This window comes from Halictus rubicundus, chromosome 12 (genome assembly GCF_050948215.1).
Source record: "Halictus rubicundus isolate RS-2024b chromosome 12, iyHalRubi1_principal, whole genome shotgun sequence".
In the NCBI taxonomy this organism is placed as follows: Eukaryota; Metazoa; Arthropoda; class Insecta; order Hymenoptera; family Halictidae; genus Halictus; species Halictus rubicundus.
In genome coordinates, this window is record NC_135160.1 from 7,484,212 (window position 1) to 7,500,022 (window position 15,811).

At 42.2% G+C, this 15,811-nt stretch overlaps 1 protein-coding gene across 2 annotated transcripts in view; it reads left to right on the top strand.

Moving 5' to 3' along the window:
- Window positions 1-2,131: 2,131 nt before the first annotated feature.
- Window positions 2,132-15,811, top strand: part of Rho-6 (serine protease rhomboid 6) — a 183,644-nt gene continuing 169,964 nt past the window's right edge. For both annotated transcript variants that reach the window (XM_076797565.1, XM_076797563.1), the window contains exon 1: window positions 2,132-2,332. The gene's annotated coding sequence lies outside the window, so the exon portion shown is untranslated. The remainder of the gene's footprint in view (window positions 2,333-15,811) is intronic.

Below are 15,811 nucleotides of genomic sequence, written 5' to 3' on the forward strand. Positions count from 1 at the left end.
TGGCCCTCGCGTTATTCAATATTCCGACCGGCCGTTTTAATTTCGACCACGCTCACCGGTGGCCATTTAACGTTATGTTATATTGATAAGAGCAATTACTGCTGATATTCTAGGGTTACTGATTGCTGGTCGATATTAATTTTGAGACACATTCAACGCCAGTCACATAAAATATTATGAGAATCTACAGAGTGTTCGAAAAGCACTTTTGTTTTTCCCAATTAGAAAATTATTTTTCTAACTTATACGACTTCTTATACTCGAATATTTCAAATATCTAGAATATCGGATAGATTTCAATGACCTTGAAAGTATATTGTCAAGTTACCATTCTGAATTCTCCTAACCTTAACGCGAAGTGAATATTATCGAAACAGCATGCTTCTTATTTTAACGAAAACGGCTACCACAATTAGCGAAAATTATCATAGAAATTATCATAGACAAAATTAGTACGAATTTTGAACCACCTAGCGACAAGACTTCCGACATTTTCAAATACGGAAGCATGTAATATTCAGGCGCGCATGGTTGCGGTATGTATTTTAAACAAAAGACATTCCCCGGTTTCATAAGATAAGGACACCATCGGAGAACAGCAAAGTTCCATTGTGGTATTAAACATCTAACGTGTGTGTTGTGCCACTTATCCTGCAACTTATACCACGAGCGAATTTGCCAGCGTGTGCGATCGGGAGAGAGGTTAGGGAGCTCCGCTGGAACACGCTGATCGCGGAAAACCTGTCGCGTTCATGGAAAGCTTACGTATTCATGGATACGTTCCTGCAACATCAGCTTATTTCCGCTGGTCTCGCCGGATTCGACGGTCCTCCTCACTCCGATCGTTATTAACTCTTTAGACCTTCCCTATAATAATGTCACACCAGCATTCGAGAACTTCCGATCGAATCGCACCAATTCCACTACGTATGTGATTCCACCACGATAGTCGTGTTCAACGTTTCCGATCACCCGCGACAGTTAAACGAACCCAGTTACGCTCGCACGGTTGCAATGTGTCACATACTGTACGGATCTGCGTAATACAAGTGTTTGAAATAAGTTGATTATTTTTACAGGTTGTTCACACAAGCAAAAATATGCCCATTTCAAAGTAATTTTAAATTACGCGCGCTTAATGTAGGCAAGGAACAGTCGGAGACAAAATTAAGTGGACACTTACACACTTAGAAACATTAGCTTACTAGGCAATGTATGAAAAATACTTTCATAATATTGAAACTGCGAAGAGAAAAAAAATTAAAGCCCACGATTATTGCATGCATATAACTGAGATCTAGAAAAGGCAGATCATAAATTTTCATTACAGGCACAGATAGAAAAGATCAAAATCGTGAGAGGTAATCTTTTTTCTGAACAATTTCGACTGATGGTAATTTTTTATCAATATTTTTAATATGTTAGTTAGTAAACTAATCTCTCTAACATCTAAAAAAACTCGTCGTTTGGTCCAATTTTAAAAAAGTTATTAATTTTTAAAGGGTCTCTACTCAATTTTACCACCGACTGTACGTTCTAACCGCTTCCGGTCCCTTCGACATTTAAACGCAATCGCAAAATATATCGTGTACTGTATAAAACTGTGCGGTCCAGGTCTCGAAATAACGGAATCCTGTTTAGGCGCTATTCAGACAAGCACTGGCAATGCGCTGATTTCAAGCATTTCGAATTCCGCGCGCTTAATATCGCAAACAAGGGGGGCTTACGTTCGGACCGCTTCCGGTTGGTTCGATCGGTGAGTCGACCAGCGTGGTGGTTCGTTACCGGTTGCGCGAGTCGTGTCGGTATCAATTGTTGTCCGGTGTAGAGATTCTAGGGACCGGTTCGCGCGGCCAACAGGGTCGTGCGCGTCGGACACGCTCGCGTACCGAGTTAACAGGCGTCGTTATTAATTTTCCACGGGCGCGTGTTGCAATTTCGCGGCGCGCCGGAGAAGACACGATCGGCGGCAGTCCGTCCTTGTTACTGTCACGGCGCGCCGAGTGAGACTGTCTCCTTTGCGCGCGCAGCGCGTGCTGTTGACCCATCGTCATGGCAACCGCGCGACGAGTCTACGCTCGGCCAAGGTGGATGGACTGCGGCCTGGCTCGACCGAACAGAAGTCAGTGCACGCGCGGACGTCAAGCCGTATGTTTATGTACTTGTGGTCCGACGCGTCGGACGTACCGCTTTTCCCGTGGACCTCGAGTAACGAGTTTGCACAGTGTGACATAAAGTGAGTATCGAGGACCGGGCAGCCCCGGAGGATCCGCCAGAGCTTCCAGTCAGCGGAGAGATCATGGAGTGACTGTCGTGCAGCTGCAAGAACAAGGTAAATGACACTTCTATCAGAGTAAACTACCCAGTTACGTGCATGCAACCGAGGCCGCTATTATCGTCTAATGTAATGCTTCTTTTTACAGAAGAATATTCGTCTGGCTTGGGTTATTCACCTTCTCTCTTTGCTTTTACGTTTTACGTTGCACGCAAGTGAAACGATTGCTTGCACTTCTTTTTTCAAGGGAAATTGATTCGAGGTTATACATTGTTTGCATTGAATGTGGCCGTCGTTCATCGGTTTGTTTAACCTAGTCGGGAAACCGTGGCTATTTTAAGATATTGTTCGGTGTATAGTTTGTTTAGAAGAGCGAATTATTTTCCGGTGAACCCGGCAGCGAAGCTACTGGGACGAGGCGAGTAAATGATGCACACATGCTGCTGCGGTGTCGTTAGAGGGGTAGATTGTTGGTTCTACCGCGGTAAAATTGAAACCATAAAACGTGTAAGCCATCGAGGGCGCTATTCCCGCGGATAGCGTTATAAAAGGAATGAAGTGTGACGGCACGGAGTCGACAACCGGTGAAATTATCGAGTAGTATAACGCGGGTTAATCAAACGCTGCTGCTTCCACTATCACGCTGAATATGGCTATCACAATGTCTCGTTGTTTTTATTAAAAAAGATTTCGATAAAATGCCTTTCAATTCTCTCGTACGTACTCCCGGAAATGAAACTTCAGACAACCTTGTATGTTCGTATACTGTTAACTTTATTACATTCCCATGACTGAATATTTTGAAATATTGAGCCGTTGCAATGAAAAGAAATATTGCTGCGTATAATAAAAGGAACAGTCAATAACCGAGTTTCAATATTATTTTGTCTAATTTATCCGTAAGAATATTTGAAGCATAAATTTTTCGTGAATTCCGAGGAGCAGTTACAAGAAATATTTAATTGTATTGAGAAAATAAATATAAAAAATTGTGCTACCCTCTAGGAGAATTAGGACAGAACAAACTCGTTTTCGGTGTCAACACGGTTTCTACGAATGACATAATTAATAAGCATGATCGACGTTCTCATCTGTGCCAGAATTTTGAACCATGTAAGGCCAGGCTAATGCATAAACATTCACAGTTTAAGAACAATGGACAGAGTGCGGATGTTTATGCAAATTCACGTTTCTCCGGACTATTTAATGGAAAGTTAATTTAAATAGAAACTCGTTATCTCGGCGAATGTTTTCGCTGCGGGAAGAAAAGAAAACAGAGTCTGTGTTACGCTTTATCAAAGTTTTTGTTTTACTAGCTTTTACCTGTTTCCTCTTTACAAGGCGTTTCGCGATGGCGGAAAGTTGCATAAGCGAAGGTGTATACATTATTTAACGCGCACATTCTCACAGTTATAGTTATTCCATTCTGTTACTCGATGTTAATAGACGTATCGCGTATCTAATCGATTGTACGTAACAGTCTAATCAGTGAAAACAAGTGTAAATAAGCGAGGTGATGCAAGTACTATGATTTACTGGGTGTGTCGAGACTTTTTACAATCATTTCGCTCGCATTTGTTGCAAACATGTGATAGAAACTTTTACAGTATCTTATTCGCTTTTATATTATTTTTAGAGTATTGAAATCATTGATGCAAGAAATTAAATTCGACTTTACCCCAGTTTCACAACAGTTGGCATGAAATTTGCATAAATGTGGGCAGGCTAATAATAAATCTTACATCAAGATCTGTTGGGATAGCAAGAAAGTAATGTCGGCTTTGACCATGCTACAATTACATCATTTTCTATTCACTAACTTCTTGCAATACATCTATAGCAACTAGATCTTCTCGAATAATTTCCTAAAAGAAAAAATAATTTATTCCATTCTTTCTATAAGAAGAGTGTCAATACTCATTTTATTGCAAGATTTGCATATTTTGGGAGTAATTTCAAACGATTGAAAGGTTAAGAGAATGTATCAACAGATTTCATACAACTTAACAATACCACTAAAGGGAGCAGTCCTATTTTGGTTCAATTAATGCGAAGAATTTTTATCCGACATAAAGATCTGCAGTGTAGTTATTAGTGTAGTTCATTCGCTGGAAAAACTTGAAAAAGAAAAACTGAAAGAAACACGTTCACCTAGACAAAACCGTCCTCGCAGACGATTGTCAGAAGACATGTGGTTCGTGTTGTCGTTCTCGTTGGAAATAAACATTGCGCAGAAACTCGCGTAAGATTGTCCTCGGCGAGAAAGACGAGAGGCGAGAAAAGAAGCATTTATTATACCGCGGGACACGTTTTAACGGTTGTAACGCAGAACTGTCGTGTTGCTCCCGGAACGCTAATGGAAACGAATGTTTCTCAAGTGGTCGAGGCTCTGTCAACCATCGGTCGAGTGGGTTCGCTCCGCTTTTAGTTTTCAAGATCAGGTTAGAGCCGCGGAGTGCGCGCCGTTTATCAAGTTACGAATGAAAGCAGTCGTTATCTTCGGGTCGAATGCACTTTCGTCATTTTTCGGTCTCAATTTTGGCTGGATCAAAAGCTTTTTTCCTCTCTCTGTCCTCACCCCCTCCCCTCGCCCCACGCACACGGGGACATCCATCGGTTTTCCACCAGAGTTTCTTTCACTCGCAGAAGTCGGAGTATATTTTTTCTCGCGCGCGCTTGCTTACTTTTGCGGAATCGAAACGCGTCGACAGAGATAAAAATCGCGCGCGCTGTTTTTCGCTTTTCTCTTCGCGGAAATTCGATTCCGTTTCGAGCTTCGGAAACCAGGTACACGCCGCTCGAATGATTTCCCGCCTTTACGGCTGCACGATTTACTGTCGCGAACTGTCGTAAACGACAAGATTCATTCGAGCATTGTGTTCGTCGATCAAATGACTTCCTATTCGGGGAAATTTGCTTTTCTCTTTGACGTAATTGCGGGGATTCCGTGCCAGTTCGTTTTTTATACCCCCATACAAAGTTTCTGCGCAGTACGACCTCGTTGATCCGAACACCTGATGCCTGAAGTCCCGAGTATCCCAGGAATGCTTCAGATAGCTCAGTCTAAAGCGATACATAAGCAACACTGTATTTATTGTACAAATCAATGAAGGGTCAGCATTGTAATCAAGTAACGGCGTAACTTCACTTTGGCAACCCAGAAATTTTTGACTTTTTTCTATATATTCCTGTACATCTTGACGAGAAAATGCCAAAAATCGAAGTTTCAAGTCGAGGAATTCACTGGTTCAAAAGTTATGCGTGTTTCAAAATAAGCGCGGAGAGTTTGTATGTATGGACTTTCCGTTCACGCTGCAAGTAACTGCAAGTTGGATTATACCTTCTCTTTGAGATCCCGTATATGATTCTCTATATTTTAGTTACTGTTAGATTACTTGTTCCAGAAGAAAGTGTAATCGCTCACCTTTAAACACGCATAACTTTTAAACCAGTGAATTCCTCGCCTTAAAACCTCGAATTTTGGCATTTTCTCGTCTAGATGTACAGGATCATATAATAAAAAGTTACAAATTTCTGGGTTGCCAAGGTGAAGTTTAACTCCAGTAACTGTTCCAGTATACGAACTTTTATGTATGACTTTTTCATTCGGATAATCGAGGTTCTAATGTAGTATGTAATTGTTATTGAATGTAAAAATTACAATTTACAGAATGTGAAAATTCACTTCGAAAGCAGTCGAATTATTTATTCGCGTTTAGTAGAACAATTCGAACATTCTCAGGAACTTGTACGAGTTCGCCCTATGTACACAAGATCCAATTATCTTTTGTAATGATGATAGTGGGTCCTTACTACCGTCATCGTTAAAAAGTGCATAAATAAAAGAGCAACATGCTCACGCTAAATAATGAGAATAAGATAACGAGGTACACGAGGCAAATAAGATAATGAAAATAATGACGGTGTTAATGGGTGAGATTCGCCGGGCTTTAACGTCGTTGCTTTTAAGTCTGATGTTGAAAATATGCGATGATGTATTATGATAATGCAACGGACGATGTATCCTTATATACGAGCTTGAAGCTCTTTTGCACTTTGACGGAGATGAAATATTGCGAACAGAAGAGGGTAATGAATTGTGATAAAACGAAACGGTCAAGTGAAACGAGTCACGAAATTTTCCCGTGCTGTAGAATGGAATTGGATTTTTTCTTGCCTCAAGGTGGGTTCAATGGTTCCGCCGGAAAGTGTTTAAAACCAATTAAAATTCAATTAAACGCGATCTAGACATGTTCCACAAACTCAAAGTAATTTAGCGAATGAAATTGGAATAGGTTTACCTTTTTGGCACTCTAAATTCTATAAGTTCAGTTTGTTGAGGCGTGTCAAAACAAAAATTAATTTTGGATTTGGACTAAAATCAGATGTTTCACACGCCAACACCCAAAATCACCAAATTCTGGACTATCAATAATAACTGCGGACCTGTATGCAATATAAAAAGGGCCTACATAAATTGCAAGGAACAATACAGTGATTCTCTTAAATTCTTTCGAATCGCACCTACTTATTTCTGCCAACAAAAATCTGCTGTCTAGAAATTAAAAAAAAAATTAATAAAAATACAAACGTATCGAGTCTAACGATCCGACCATGTGTAGCAATTTTGAAACATTTGTCAGAGTCAATACAAGTATTAATCACTGGACATCGTCTCTGATTAATTGAACGGATCTTCAACGGTAGAAGGTGGACATTTTTTGCACACTATCAATTAAAGAGCTACAATATACGACACCATGTATGCCGAAGAAAGTGGTGCGAGCACGTTCGGGAAATGCTGCGAGAGCCTCGGAAGGCAGAGAAGGCCACGGTGCGCGCGTATATTTTTAATTCGTCTGTTCGAAAGATCTTCCTGGATTCCGATCGAGATGGGGAGGGGGCGCGGAGGCGGCGTTCGAAGATTTAGGACACACGCATCAACCGTCTACTTCCGCGAGTTTCAGCGGCTGGTCGTGTTTCAAGGTTAGCCGACGCGAGTCTAAATATTTTCCTTTCGAATAGCCGGGGCCTCTCTCTTGGTGTTCCCGTGTGCTCGGCGGCGCAGTCTCTTGTTTTCGTTGCACCCTATCAAAGGGAAAGAGGAGTCCGCGGAACAAAGGAACCGCCGAGGCTGGAGAGAGAGCCGCGCCGCGCCGCGCCTCGCGTTATTCCGTTCACGAACAGCTCCGAGCATTTGCATCCGGCCCGCGTAACTTATCCATTTACGCGAACAGCCCGTGGGTGAAAGAGAAAGAGAGGAGAGCCGGGTCTCTCCTACGGGTTTTCCTTTCGTTTAAACGTATTTCGAACGCGACCGCCGCGCGACGGACAGACAGACAGAGCCGGTTTTCCTTTCCTTAGGAGCGAGTTTCGAACGTGCTGCAGCGGACGGGCTGTCTCGCGGAAGTCGGACGCAAGTAGTATACCGTAAAAGGGGCACCGACTTTTATTGTAAGTGGAAGCGGAATCTGTTGGTCCGACTTCAACGTCTGCTTACCCCGGCTGCTCGGAAAACCGTGCACCAATCGGCGCCCATTCCAAAGCGGAATGCATAAAACCGTTTAAAGAACCTTCCACTTCGGAATGGCTGAAAGCAGATATTTTGGCGAATTTTTTCCCGACCAAACTATCGGAGATAACGAAGCGAAATTTACTGCGATTGTTATTCGTATCTCGTATTGTGAGCTGAATTTTTTTTTGCGAGCTTCTGTCTGCAACGTGTCGGAAGTGACCAGACGCATAGGATCCGCGGTGCACGAATTTTTTTAGCTGCGACTCAAAATTGTGGGTTTTCCAGTGTTTTTAAAACTAGAATTTTTGAAATTTTAAAATTATAAAGTTTTCCGCACTGTCCGTGTGTGTGCGTGTGCTCAAGACGTGTAAAAAATTTGAGTTTTAAAATAGCATATGCGTTTTGCAAAACTAGGATTTTTGGAATTTTAAAATCATGGAGTTTTGGGCACTACTGTGTGTGTGTGTGTGCTAAAGACGTGGAAAAAATTTTAGTTTTAAAATTGCATATGCGTTTTGAAGAACTAGTTCGACCCACACGTAAGCTTTTATATTTTGAGAATTAACAAAGTTTTGGAAATGAGAATTTTGAATCTGTAATATAGGTTAGGTTAATGGTGTTATTACATTATATAGGCTAGGCTAAATATACACCAGTGCACAATTTAGTTTGTTTATTATTGATTGTTGAAGTATATTTTCCTGCACGGTCTTAGCTTATTTCTCTGTTAGCCTGTTTCTTCTCCATTATCGATCGCTCCAAAATAAATAAATAAATGAACAGGAATTATAGCTCTCTAGAACTTAGCCGCTTCCTCAGTTATCGATTGCAACCGTGTATAAAGTGGCATAGAGAATAAATATAGTTTTATTGGTTCGAAGTATTCATGTGGGAATATGTACTCCGAAAATTGGTTGACATGGTGCTGTTTTTCCTTTTTTTTTATTTTTTGGTAAATTGTGGTACAACACCACCGGGAGTGCATATTGCTAGGAAAAGTGGCGAGTAATAAACTGACAAATTAGTCGAGCGTGTTCGAAGGCACGCGTGCTCGAAACACTTTAAATTCAATTTCCTCCGAAAACGGAGTACCATTCGACAAAATTTCGTTGCATATTTTCGATTTGTTTTTGTCGGGTGAAATGCTCGTACGATGACTTTTTACCCCTTAAAAAATTAATATCGCGGAACGATACGGTTGCATAGGGTAAAACATAAAAAGAGGAGAACTCTGTTCTCTCGCCAAAATTGCGAACAAAAAGGATCGTTGAAATTGAATTATTTGGAAATGCGTACGAAAATAGTTGAAATACACCCGAAATTTTTATGTCGCCTCGAACCGGACACGCGGATGTTCAAAAAAGGAATAAATAAATTCGCGAAACGTGAAAATTCGTTTTGCCTTTAAGGTATTCAATTTTTTCCTGTGAAACAGGAAGTTGAATTCGGAGAATATCCACGGTGCATTAACTCGGGATTCAAACGGAATAAATCCGAGGGGGGGTGTTCACCCCGAAAAGAAAAATATTCAAGTGACCCCGATGTCGCTTATTAATAAACAGAAACGGGTGAACGACATAAATATCGTCGTGTTTACCAAGCGGAGTGCTCGGATTTCGCAATAGGCGAAACGTGCGCGTGTCGCGCGTTCCTGTCGGGGTGAAAAATTGCGAACGACGCGTGTCCATCCCCCTCTGCGTCCCGCAGCCCCCGAACGCGGTGAAATTCATCAATGCACGCAGGGTGGATGTCGTTTATTAAACGATTTTCACGCGGACCGAATTGCATCGCGATTTTATAATATCTAGATACAATACCCTATCGAAAGCAGCCGGTTTTTGCGAGCGATTAAAAGTTTTCTCTTTGAAAATTGTCGGATGACGTGCCGGGGTTCGCGTGAATGCGAAAATTTCAACGCCAGGCGGGAGAGGGGCGACTGGGGTGGCGGCAGAGGCGAAAATGTACGTCAAATTTTCTCGGGAAAATCGTTATGTTCGACCTTTAACCGTTAACGAGCGTATACAGTGGCGGATACAATGTTTGCGAATTTCGTTTCTGCCTTTCGTGTTCAGGCTTTTATACCCTGGCGAATCGTCGCGTTGTCTTCTACTATTCATGCGTACAGAGGACGAATATGAAAGCGGGTTACGTCGTTTGACAGCGTATTAAGTATTTAATAAAGAAAAGTATTCTCGCGTTACGATACTCAGTTAAAGAATTGAGAGAATGACTATAACAAACAGTGAAAATTATTTCCCTGGTGCAGAGTATTTAAAGAATCCTATCTAATTTAATGAAGACACTATTTCTGGAGAAATTAGTCTGGAACAAATAAATGCAAAAAAAAAATTTCCTTGAATCGCGAAGCTCGATTAAAAAAAAAAACCGTAACAAAGGGGAATATTATTTCCTTCGCGGAGGGTAAAAAGAAGTGATTTATTTTTAATTTAGCGAGGTTATTATTTCGGTAGAAAAAGCGTCCAAAATAAATGTTTATGAGCGTCGAGAAGTCGCTTAGCCCCGAGGCTTCGTCGTTCTGGGGTTAAAAGAACCCAGCGTCGGTGTCCTCGAGGCCGAGGGTTGATTTTTCCAGAGCGGCGCAACGAGCATGTATCTTCATCCCGGAGAAAGCAAGAGTTTCCTCCGGAAACGCGTCCCGTGGTGCAGTCCTTTCGCCCGCGCAGTTCCCTGACTGGAATTACAGAAATGAAAGGACGCACTTCCATCCCAACATCCAATTGATACCAAAGCAGCAAAGCTGTTTTGTCTCCGGACGAGGTGGGGGGGGGGCAAGTCTTTCAGCGACCTCTCGTCTACCCCTCCCCGTTACCGCGTCGTTTTCTTCGTGGTCTTTTTATTCCTCGTTGCCCGTCCATTGTCGCCGTAGACAGGGCGAGAAGAAAGTCGGCGAAGAAACACGATTTGTCCCGTGAAAACTGCCGGCTGGTTGCACGACCGCTGCCATTGTGTCCGCTGTCATCAGCCGCGATGGCTGACGACCTCGCTGGCTCCGCGCAGATCGACCAAATTTATTTAGACGCTGTCATCCCGGCCGCGTTTAGATCGAATCTGAACTAATGGCGCTCGATCCGAACAAATGGCGTCACAGTTCAGCGAAATTTAACGATTGAATCGCTTGAATCTTGCTTTCTGCGATCGCTAATTACTTCTGAGCTTGGATTACTCGATTATTACAGAAAACTCTCGCTGTTTTTAAACTTTTTTAACAATCCCGGTATAGCATACGTAGGGTAAAAACAATAGATTGACTCATCAAGATGAAAAAAGAAAGAAAAATATTTTACTTTGGCTCCCGTTGAAAATTGTTTACTTGCACGAAGATCCGCAGTCTTCTAATGATTGCGGACAATCGCGCACGTAACAAATGTTCGCGATACGGAGAATGGCTTCCGGGCAATCAGTGTAGATTGTCGGTTTAGCGTAGTTAAGACGAAAAGAAAGAAATCCGTTTTCCTGAGGAAGGAGCCCGGCATTTACAAGCGGCCGCAGAGGTTACCGCGCGTTTACGACAATTTCTTTGTAAAATGGAGGTTCTTTGGCGAGGCTCTCGTACCCGCGGGTTTTCTTTCCCTAAAATGACGCGTTTCTTCTGCACAGTAGCCCCTGAAAAGCGGCCATAGACGCCTACGTGAACGCGATGATAAAAGAAGTCCTTTTCAAAAGTTTCCCCCATATCAAGAATAATCTTTAACAGGAAGAAAGTTTTCATCGACAAAAGCTGCACGAAACACGCTTTTTTTGCCCGTTTTCCGCCATTAATATTCTTCAATGGAGCCTCTCTATCCATATGTATTACACGCGTCTGAAGAGCCCGGGGTATCGTACAATGAAGAAAGCTTATCGTAAGCTGCTCAATCCAAAATAAAACGGTAGCTTGAATATTCAGCAGAAATGTTGGTGCATTCAATGCACTACAGTGCATCGATACACCTGAAGGTATTCAGAACCAGTATTTCATCCCGTGTACACGGTTTGCGCGTACCCACTGTCATGTGAACGGACATTGTGGTACAAAACAACTTTTCCCAGTTATACAGGGTGTGTTTGAAATACCAGCATGAGTGAATTTCATCAAAATATGTATCGCATCTTTAATCCCTTGCACTATAATGTCGTGCGAACTAACCATACTAAATATGTACGTTATTAATTTGCTTGAAATCGACAAATAGGTTCCAATCACTGCAACCGTAAAATAAATTAAATAATTAAAATTAAAGATTAATTTAAAGATTTTATAGTAGATAACTCGTAGATTTGAAGTCGCTAGGTCCAAGAATATAAAGGATACGCGCTATTTAAACATTGTTAAGAAAAAATGTTATAAACAATACCCGCAAAAGAATTATTTCCAAGCAGAAATTACGTACTTGCTTCGCTGCTGTTTGTTGCCACAAACGGCTTCTGTTAATCGCATAATTCGGTTAATATCGTAACAATAAGTAAAAATACATGGAAAAAGCCGGATCACGAACAAAATTTTTCTCGCAACCATTCGATCGGGCCTATTAGAATCTTCCTCGCAGCTATCGCGATCCGCCATCTATTTCCGCTCGAAGGAACGACGGAAGGTTCGACATTTCCCATTTCTCCCGGAAAAATTAGCGTGTCCCGGGACGCGATTATCGGGCCGGTAATATTTGCACAAAGATTTGGATCGCCTCCAATCGCGAAAACGGGGTACCACGTCGGCCGGGATATCGCGAGTCGATTTTTCGAGAATCGTGATATCGTTTCCTCTCTGGTTCGCGACGAGCAAACCCGGAAGGGTCGTCGGAAGTGGATGTCGGGACGTCTTTGTTTCCGTCTATGCGGAAACGGGTCTTCGATTCTTCCGTATCGAGACGGCGGATGATTCCGGAACGAAGAATGAGGGTTAGCGTGGGCGTGAGACGAATAGTGTTCGCTTAAATTTGACTAAATTTGTAACGCTAAAATTTCCACGATCCGCTTCCATTCTCGAGCTTGGTAGACAAGAAAAGAGGATGAAGCTACTAGAAGAAAGGAGAAAGACGTATAGCATGACCTCGTTTATTGTACTTCAAAGAGGTGCTGCGGACCTAAAAGGTAATCGTGCAATAAATAAGATTTCAAATTCGGTAATTTCTGCTTCACCTTTTCAAACGCTGCACCAATGAATTGTTGGGATTCTCCCGATTAGAACGAGCCCAAACACGACGTAAATCAGACTAGTTTTATAGACATACTAATTAAGGGCATAAGTACGGTTGCCATGTAGGTAGTTCACAAAAGTAGACCGATTTACGTCGTGTTTGGACTCGTTCTAATCGGGAGAATCCCAACAATTCATTGATGCAGCATTTGAGAAGGTGAAGCAAAAATGACCGAATTTGAAATTTCATTTTTTTCCTTTCTCCCTTTCGCTCACTATGTCTATTAGGTCGCGGAAGAGAAACGATACGCTGTAACGCAAGAGTTTGACTTCCGCGTCCCCGAACTTTGGAAATTTAAATGAGCACTACTGTGTTTTCCGAGCGGATCGGTGATTTTTCAAATGTATATCTAGCCCCGGCTCGGATCGGCGAGTTTCTGGTGTATTATTTGCAGCGGACAGTAGAAAAGCTTTAAGCTCGATCTGGCATCGGACCAATTTCGCGTCGATCGCGACCGGTACACGTTTTGTGGGGGTGGAGGGCTGGGCTTGCCGGGGGTGCGGCCCCGGAAAAAAAGGAAACGGAGCTCGTGAATAACCCCATCGGCGTGTGTAATCAGTACGTGAAAATGTCCCAGGGCGCTTTAATAAACCGATACGAGTTTTTCGACCGGCTTTGATTTACCTACCGACCTCGCTCATTGGTCTCCGCTGGATTATCGCGACGGGGTTGGAAATTTCCCGACCCATCGCGGATAATCGAGACGCGGTTCTCGTTAGAACCGTCGCGAGTTAAACGACGTTAACAATTTTTTCTCGCGACGCCCGAAAAATGTTCACCCGGCAAAATTGTAGCGCCGAGCCTCGGATTATAGTTTCCACACTTTTTTTTTCTCTCTCGACCGAGAAAAAATTTGTTCAATTCGCTTGAATTTTTATCGTTATCTCATCTGCATTTTTTGGTCGGCAATTTCACCGCAAAACTACCGAACGTGCTGCTGAAATTTTTGTGCGGTTGTACATATTTTAGTTGCCTCGCGGTATGGTTCATCGAAATATGAAAGCTTAAAAATAGACGCGAAGAACGCGAACACTAAGATGACATGAATAATTTTAGGGATAAATAAAAATTAGATGGAGTTAAGCTCAATACTCTAGTTTCATCGCTTTCGAGAATAGAAAGTAGAGCGAAGCAGTGTTAAATATTATTGAAGCTCAGCGTTAACAGTCTTTAGAAGGTTTTAGGCTCATAAAGTTCCACAGGATAATCATTACATATTTACGACCTATGAAATAGAGATCACGAGCCTGTCAGTAGAATAACGTTTGCATTAAACTCGATTAATATTATAAGGTTACAGCACACTTCTTCTACCGTTTTTTTCTCGAATAATTTTTCCGTAAATCGGGGCAAACCGTTTCCAAGAATTTGACTAAAATTCTGTTTACATCTGGCTGCAAGAGCGAGGTGTAAAAATAAAATTCAGAGCAAAGTGCGGTGTAAATCGTAGACTCTCGATCTCGAATCTCTGCGAAGCTTTAACATTATCCGCGAGTTCGATAGTGCATTTATGTCGTCCACGATTATTGGCGTAGAAAGTCAGCCTCGAGATCGTTGGATCAACCGAGGAATCGTGTCCTTTTATTTTTCGGTAGATTGTCATAAGCCCGAGCCTGGCCGAAACGGGACACGCGAAGCAGCCATTACGATTCAAAGGTTCTCGTTAATTATTTAAAGCTCGCCCGGGGGCTTGCTGATTCACTTAGCAACGCGCTAATTTCAATTGTAATAAGGTTATCTAGCCGTGCTAGAACAGTAATACGAAGGATGCCGGGCGCCCGAGTAAATTTGGACCAGCACGTGCGTCCGCGCAGATGTTGCCGAACGCCGGCGTATATAAACTCGGAATTTCGAGTATGATGGAAACAGTCCGCAATCGGTAGACGGCCATCAAGAGCTTTCCAGTTAGCACTCGCTTGTAATACCCTCCGGGGATGGAACTCCTTACCTCGGCGTATTAATCAATCATCGCGGACACTCCGAGGATTTTGTTTTGTTCCGCAGAGCGGCCACGCGGCGGGGAATTCAATAAAGCATGATAAAGCTTTCATTTTTAATGGAACCGGACTTTTGTAAATTAATCGTCCGCCCCTTACGTAATAATTGTTCGCGAGGTCAGATTCGCAAAACCTTTGAAATTATAAATTCTACACCTGACATCTTCGTAAAATAATTCTCAACAATTCTCAATAATTCTTCATTCTATTCTTCATTCTCAATAATTCTCTTTCGGAACGATTTATTTTACTGTTACAGTTTTGTATTCGCCGTTTTACTTATATATTTAATATTTTTAATTTTTAGCTCTTCGGATTTTATCACCGAGAATGATTTAAAGCAGTTTGAATTAGATCAACGAAGATTTTTTCTTGTTAAGTTCGGAATAGAATAGTCAATTTTCTGAAAGTTTTCACGACATTTAATTTAAAACTGGAACACAACGACGTTATTGTGCGGCATGAAGCCGAGACGCAGGGGCAAACAAGCTGCGCGTATTTTCATGATTCGAAAGTCGTTGTTAATGTTGCGTAGGAAAAGTTGTATAAGGAGTTCGTAAATTGCTTATTAAGTAACTCGAGCGTGCATTTCGTCTCCGGTAATATTTTCCGATTTCCAGGATTCCGTTTTTCCACGTTGAACCGAGGGAAACGCGTCCCTTAATCCCGCTGCCTGATTTTCTCATCTGCAATCGCGTTTCTCTATCTCAGGGATCCGAGCGAGACTGTGCGAGACCGTGTTCGGGCAACCTGTTAACCCCTCAGCCGGATCTTACTTTCTAAGCCGATCTTTAAATCAGTTTGGGAGAATTCATTCGTCTCGAAACAT